This window comes from Lates calcarifer, linkage group LG19 (assembly GCF_001640805.2).
Source record: "Lates calcarifer isolate ASB-BC8 linkage group LG19, TLL_Latcal_v3, whole genome shotgun sequence".
Taxonomy (NCBI): domain Eukaryota; kingdom Metazoa; phylum Chordata; class Actinopteri; family Centropomidae; genus Lates; species Lates calcarifer.
The window spans coordinates 9,162,804-9,170,881 of record NC_066851.1 but is presented as its reverse complement, the minus strand read 5'-3'; positions in this window follow the sequence as shown (position 1 = coordinate 9,170,881).

The following is an 8,078-nucleotide window of genomic DNA, read 5'->3' as shown; positions in this document are numbered from 1 at the left end:
CCCTGAAGTCTTTGTTTTTTTTAAATTCAAATATTACACAATGCCATGCACTGCTAATACACAAGTTAGTGTGTCCTTCTATTAACTGAATCTCAGAACGTTTTGACCTTGTCATCAAATTGAATTTGTGCTCATCTCAAAATTACCGCACAGCTTCTGTTAGTTTCCATGGCAATCTCAGGAAAAGTCACACCAAAGTGAAACCTTGATTTAAATGTTTGAGGCGGAAGTAACAAATGACACAGATTCATCATGCCTCGAACTGGTGGTGTGGGTAGGATACACCACATGCTGCTGTGGTCGTGCCTCTCCAGAAACCGAAATCATCTGTAAATGAGGGCAGATCATTAACAAAATGGGCCAGTTGCTTCATTTTCCCCATCCTTTGTCACTTTGTGTCAAATAAATGAGCATATCTTGTGCTCCGTCTGCTGCTCTAAAGAAGGTATCACTGAGCTTGTCCTTGAGACTTGTCCTTGAAGAGAGTGTGTGTGATACTGTCGTGGATCCTCCCCTCTGCAGTGGCTGCTGCATGCTGGGCACCTGATACACTCTGAAGTAGGTTACACTCACACACACACATACATTCATACATACAATTGGTATCTTTAGAACAGTCCCCTGGGTTTGGAGACAGAGGTTGTGTGAACTGCTACTTGGATTCAGTGCAGCTATTCACACAGGTATGTAGTCAGGAAACAGCACTGCATCAGGTAAGTGGCTGTACAATGGCTTGTAAATGGAAGAAGTGAAAATCTCTCAATGATTTCTACATTAGCTGATGAGACTACCCCTCTGTCCCAATTCATGTATTAGCTGTGTGACATGCCTTGTACTAACTATCCTTTGTTGAAAGATGCAGCTGTTGTTACCCAGAGAGCTATTTGTGTAATGAGAGTTGAAGAATACAGTCTAGTAAAGGCCGATTTCATTGAGTCTTCCTTTGGTAGATGAAAAGTTTAGATTCAATGGATAAATTGATGGAAAGTATCCTGCAACCCAAACTTTATTGACCTGAAAACGGGCAACTTTCTGGCCCTACATTGTCTTCATCGGGCAACATGTTTCTACCTACTCCCTTTGTGGCATTCATTCTGTATGAAACTGAACAATAAATGCATTAATGTGGAAAATTGCATGCCGGTTCCTGTGTGACGTTGCTGGCCCATCAGTGACTTCATTGGCAAGTCTCTGCAAGTCTGGATGACTCAGGTTTGAGCTTCAGTCATTTGTTTAATAAACTCAAAGAAACCATTCGCTTCAAGTACAGCCTGACAGATGAGCCAGGCACACCCTGAACTCCAACCGTCTCAAACCTCACCGGTCTTTGTTATGGCTGGGACTGGTTGGTGTTTCACCTGCGTGTCTTCACTCTCTGGGCCCCATTTCCAGCCCTGAGGGCACTGTTCTCTGGCACAGTTGAATATTCCCTTTCCCAAGATATTCCCAAGATCAGCATTTGGTCTCAGGAGGCTCAGTTGAGGATTTTTTATTAGCAAATATGTGATATTTCTGCAGTAGTATCAGGTTAAACAAACCTGTGTGAACTTGTGATGTAAAGTGTGGTCGCAGTAAAAGGCTGCTGTGCTGTTTTTGCTCTACATCACATCAGGAAGTGAAAGCAAAAATCAGATGTCAGGTCTGGGATCAGATAGGAGCGACCTGTCTGATAGTTTTCCTGTTACCTTCCAACCACAAAATTACTCTGAAGTGATGCAGCACAAGTGTAGGGAAATCATTTATTAATATAATAATGTTGTCCAGGTTCAAGAGACATGCTGTTACTGAAATTGGTGGTTGATTTCAGGGACTGTGCAGCTAACCCATGCAAATGGTTTAGACCTCAGTGTGTTTCTGGGGATGCAAATGAAATTATCGCTGGTATCTGGGGTAAGATCATACCTCGATACAGTCTCTTTCTGAGGAACTAAAATATCATCGATTCAGTAGTAGAACTGTCTCAACTCATACAAAATCAGATTGAGGTTCTCAGCAGCAGCAGCTACATTTAATGTTCACGGTAAACATACAGTGGTTATGGCGCTCCTGTGTTTAAAAAAGCTGGGTATTTCCTGAACGAAACAATGAGGTAAGAGGATCTCTTTGTCCTGTGGGATGCTCTGACGGTTAACTCGTCCGACCAGATTTTCTGCTCTCAACTTCATGCAACACCCACACCACACACACACACACACAGATGCACACATACACATATATCCTGCAGAGCATGTGTGATCACTTTCACACACATGCTCATACCGGGGCGGTCTCCTTTTGGAGCGTATGTGTTTTATTCTCTCACATCTGCAAGCTGCATTTATTTTCCGCAGTAAAGCCCTTTGGTCCCAAACAACTATGACCTGTTGCTGTCCCATATACTAAATATCTGGTGTGTGTGAGTGGTGATCTGTGCGTGGCTGAGTCACAGAGGTCTGTGTATTCCTGGGGTAAAAGACAGCATGTGACTGCCATACTGGTGGTCAGACGGACGTGTGTGATGTGTGCGGTCAGGGTGGGACTGTGGAGAATTGATGATTTGGCTGGGTGGAGAGTAGCTGCTCGCTGATTTATACATCTACCATCGTCACACACAAACACACACTTATGTAAAAAGCAACCTCGTTAATCTTTCCTTTTCTTTTTGAATCAATACGCTTCCTCTCTCTAACACTATGGGAGGTGTGATGGCCTTTACAGAGCGCCTACCAGTCAGAATTAAGACCTCAATAGAGGATGCAGCATTAGCGTGCATCCCTGCCTGGGAAATCCTTTGATTGAATAGCTGGCTGGCACGATTAATAGGCTAATTGGATGATTAATTCAAATTGTGTTTAACAGAGTGCTTCAGAGCTGTGTAACTGGGTGAGATAATTAAGGAAAGTTCCCTTGAAGGATAAAACAACACAGACACCTTCAGAAATCACAAAGTGATGTATGTCTGCTGGTGTATAACCATCCCTAATTCACCTTATCATGTATAGCTGTGTGGTAAGCAACAAATTGAGAGTGAGTACGTTTAGTGTGTTTCTGCATGCGTTACCTTTGGCATGCAATACATCACCTCGGAACAATGGCTCCATCTGTAAACATTTGCAGAGAAACACAAAAGCAGATGAGCCTGTCTTATCTTTGGCAAGTTGCCCTGTCAAGAGACAATGCCAGTCATTCTCGCTGTTCTGGTATTTCTTGCTGATAAACCTCCACTGAGGTCAGACTGGTGGAAATCTGCAGTTTGAGAAGTTAGTATGTGAGAGAGCTTGCTTTTTACCTTAGCAGGCTTTTAATTGAGCAACTCATGAAGTGCATCTGTGTTCCTGGAAAGTGGGAGGATAAAGTTTCGCAACTGTTAACATCCCCTAGCTGTCACTGTGATGAACCTCCTACCTCTGCACTTTAAAAGAGAGAAAAAAAACACACACACAGACACATTGAGCAATGTTTCCACCATGTTAACTGGTTGTGTACCGACTGGCCTGGTTTGTATGGCGTGTATACATTGCATATTTCCACAGAGAGGAAATGGACCATAAACACACAGCACTGGTTTGTGATTCTAAGAGCATAGTTCAACTGGCTGCTTATCCCTGACCTACATGTGGGGGGAATATAGGACATACAATACAGGCGGAAGAGAAACAGGCTTATCTTAGGATAACCTTATGATCTCCAGTGTGAGAATGAGCTGTAGTGGAGCTGAATAATCTCACATTAGGAGGTTTGGTTCAGGTTGGTTGCAGAGCGATTTCAAGGCGGTTACACGCTTGGAGGGAATCGTAGTCAGCTGGGGAGAGGAGAAGTGGACTCACTGTCATCCCTCTCTTACTCAACACTCACCACACACCCTTCCCCTTATTCTATTTTTCAAGTGGTTGACGGTCAAGGAAGATGGGGACACAAGCGGGAATAGATGCAGATACTCACATCTGCTCGATGGGGACACACACCACACACACACACACACGCACACACACACATTCTTTGAGAAACTTTCCCTGGTTGCAGTCTTCCATCTCTCTGCCTACTGACCCACATTCCAGCCTGGTTGTGTCACTGGAGCTCAGCCGGGGCTGTGGCGGCTACTGTCCATCTGATCCTAATGAGGCTGTGAGCCTACCACAGAAAAACCACGCGAATATACTGGCATGCAAGACATTATATTCTTTTATCCCCTGTTTTCCTGTTTCTCTCTGTTTCCCCTACTGTACTCTTGTTTCCCTATCTCTCTCTCTCTATGCCCCTTCTTCTCTGACCGTGCCCCTCACAATCAGTCTGCTGGCTCCTGCCCTCCCCTCAGGTACTTATCTCCACCATTTGCTGATCTAGGTCAGTCTTCTGAGCTCGGTTTCTCTCCCTCTCTGCGTTGCTCGCCCTCCCCATCCTAAGGCCAGTGTTACATAACAGTGATGATTCAATTGGAACAGGCTGTATATATTCCTCTCTCTCCCTCTGGATACATCTGGCCTCAGCTGACTGGTGTCAACCCAGCGTTTTTGCTTTAAACCCCAGCCAGTCCGACAAATTGGTCCGCGTTAAAACCAAATAAACACACTAGGCGTCATGAGTTCCTGTGCGGCACCTGTTGTCTAGCACGAAGGAGTTTTTTTTGTGTGTGTATGTGTTTTTCCCCTTTGCCCCTTTCCACAAGCACCTCCTTTACTGTCCTTGGCCAACAGCTTTTCTTGTCTGCTGTAGGTTAGTAGTATGTGAGATAAATTGGGGAGGGTTAGTGAGGGGCAGGCGGCCGTGTCGTGTCAGCAGAGCAGGCCTTTCAACTCGCCTGTCTAATCTGGAGCTAATCCTAATCCCGTTAGTGTAAACACCGCTGCCATCTGGGCCCAGACACACTACGGCTCTGATTATGATGAACCCATCAAAAGGTCTCCAAACCATCACACTGCGTGAGCTGTCAGTGGCTCGCGCTAAACTCTCTGACCTGACCTTATGACACCATCACGCTGAAGATGGACAGTCAGGCAGTTATTGGGTAAACAAACAAATGCATAGCCAACACTGAACATGAGATGATGATAATAAAGCAGGCAATCATGATGGGAGACTAGGGAAAAAAGCCACATATACAGTGTTTTGTGTTGGGACATATGGAGACAAACATGAGTAATCTGTTTCTATAGGGTCTTTGGCCACTGGAGATGTAAGAGGGAGCTTTAGCTGCGGTGATGTAACCATGGTGCTGGTTAATGGATAAGCAGGAGGTGAGGGGAGGGGTGAGGAGGGGAAAGGGCCTCAACAGTGACAACTGCTGCACTGCCCTCACCCTGGCATCCCCCTCACCAACACACACACATATGGGTGAGAGAGCTGGAGAGGTGGCTTTTGAGTGAGTCATTAAAGCTGACAGTATGTTCCCAGTAACTATGTTTAGATGCACACTAGTATGTTGTTTTGTCTTATGCTGTTTTTTTTGTTTGTTTTTTGTAATCGTTGGGATATCAGCGTGAAACCTGGTTACTGGTATGCCTGTATAATAGATTCATAATCCAATTTCTGATTATCTGGCTATGTGCAGACATGTCTTTGACTCCTTTCAAATTCAGGCACTGTTTGTCACTGTTATACTGCATGAGTCACTTTAACAAGTAAGGATTAACCCACTTTGGTTGCTGGCTGCCATGACTTTCTCTCTGCTGGGTTTGGCTTCTTCATCATATGACCAGTAAAGGAAGACAAGAGCAACAAGCAATAAAGTTCATGTTTAAAGCTGCTCTAGACAATATTTGACTATGACTATTATCAAATGATTATGTGTAATATGAAAGGGGATGCTTGTAGAGGTGAACACCCACAAAAACTGACACCTGCCTCTATAGTTCCCCTCAGCTCTATGGAGCATTTTAGCATCTCTCAGTTCACTGTTTTGGTTTTGGGACCTGCAACTTTGCTGTTTTAGATTCACACTCACTGCTCTCATCAGCATTGTTTCCAGCAGCAGCAGCAGACAACTCTAACAGCAGTAAACAGCAAGCAGACAAAACTTTAGCAGCTGCAGAGCAGGGCAGTGGATATTGGAATTACATTCTCCAGATGGACACAAACACAACCCCAAATGAATAATAATGTTACTCCATGCCTGCTTGGTATGTGAATAAAAAAAGAGTTAGCTTTATGATCTGACAACATGTCAGTGCTGTAGTTACAGCTTGTTTCACTGCAGCCCAATTGCCTTCCCTTGCACACATGACAGACCTTGATAAGATGTTTATATGCCACAGTATCTCTGTTAATGTTGGAGTAAGGGGTCTCTGAAACCAGGATATAACATTTATATATACTCACACAAAACTTGGACATTCCAGACACTTGCCGTCCTTTCACGTCCTTTGGCATCTCTGAATAAATTGCATCACGTTATGTTGAAAGTATAAAAAGTTTTACATGTGCTTTCAAATATAATTAGGAAGATGCCAAATTCTGTGGCAGAAGGTGCATTTATTAGTATCCATGTTTTAATCTTGTTTGTGGAATGTCCAAGTTATGTGTGAGTACATATAAAACAATACACACAAAGGACGTGAGAGGACGCCAAGTATCTGTGATCTCAGAAATATGTTGAAACTTGTTGCTACTGTTGGTGGTTTTATCCACAGAGTAGCAGTTTAAATCAGACCCACTGGCGCTTTCACAGTGAACCGCCAGCTTTGTCAGCCAGCAGATGTTCCATTGTTTGGCTCCGCAGTATAAGGTTGCTTCGGTTGAAGTTGGGACACTTGCTGCATCTTTTGAATTTAGCCCTATTGAGTGGTGTAACCCACCACCCCCACCTCCTTCTACCCCCCACCCCCACCCCGAGCTACTCAGAGAGGGGCTTTACCCCCAACCCCCCACCCAACCCCCATCCCCTTTAACCCCCTGCAGACCTCATAGTTGTTGCCCCACCACCACCACAGCTATAAGCCCCCTACTCTTTTGTCTCTACCTTGGTCAAGACATCACTAATCAGCAGCCCCCACCACACACCTACTCCACACACACACATGCACATGCACACACACATCAAAAGCCAATTTATTGTCCCATTACTGCACTGTGAGAGTGTATTTGCATCAGTATGCATTTAAATGCTAAAATGCAACCCCCCCCCCCCACACACACACACTCTCACTGTGTGTTATCAGGCTGTCTGTTATCAGATGGAGAATGTATAGTGTATAGATGCCTCTGTTTGCCCTGCATGTTACAATTCCTTCTTTTCAGTCCTGCATCTGAATGTGACTGCTGTTGTTGTCAGGGCCTGAGTGATCACCACTGTGGAGCTTATGTAATAATCAGTGCCCTGCTATTCCCTACTATAGGCCTGTGTATGTGTGTGAAACAGAGAGCGAGAGAGAGGCTGTTATAAGGCCTAGGAAACACACAGGCAGCACAGACTTCCTGTTTTTGTGTTGAACCCATTGGAGGCAGGAAGTGAGAGGAACCGCTGCTTTGCTCTTTCTGCTCTCTGACGGGGTGAATTTTGCCTGATGAAGAGGTGCTAGTGCTCAGTCAGCTGCCACCCCCTTACTTACACTACAGATTTAGGCAATGGGGTGGGGGTGAATCTAGACTGTTGCCTCTATGAAAGTCAATAACAACAAATCCAATTATGTCACTTGAGTGCAATGTGGATGCTGTTAATGGTTTGTGATGCGACTCTGGCGAATGACCTTCATAACGTGTCCTTTATCTTGGCGGTGAACGATCACCAGCCCTTATCTCAGCAAGAAAAGGAAGAAAGGCTTCTATTTGTGTCTGATAACAAGATATGTGTGTATGTGTGTGTGTGTGTATGTGTGTGTGTGTTTGGCTGTGAGTTTTATGCATGGAAAATTAGGAATGGTTCAAGCCAAAACCAAGCACAACCCTAGTAAGAACAAAGAATCTGATGGTGGCAAACATGCCTGAGTGGTCTCTTTGAAGGACTGATTAAGGTTATAATAGTCATCTGCCTTGCCTCAAGCCTCCAGGCTGTGTGTTTGGGGGGTGGGGCCTGATAAGGGGTAGAGGGGTAGTCCAGGCTGTTACCCTCTTTGTTCTGGCCCGCTCCACTCATGCCTGCTTTTGTCTCCACCCACAGTCTACCA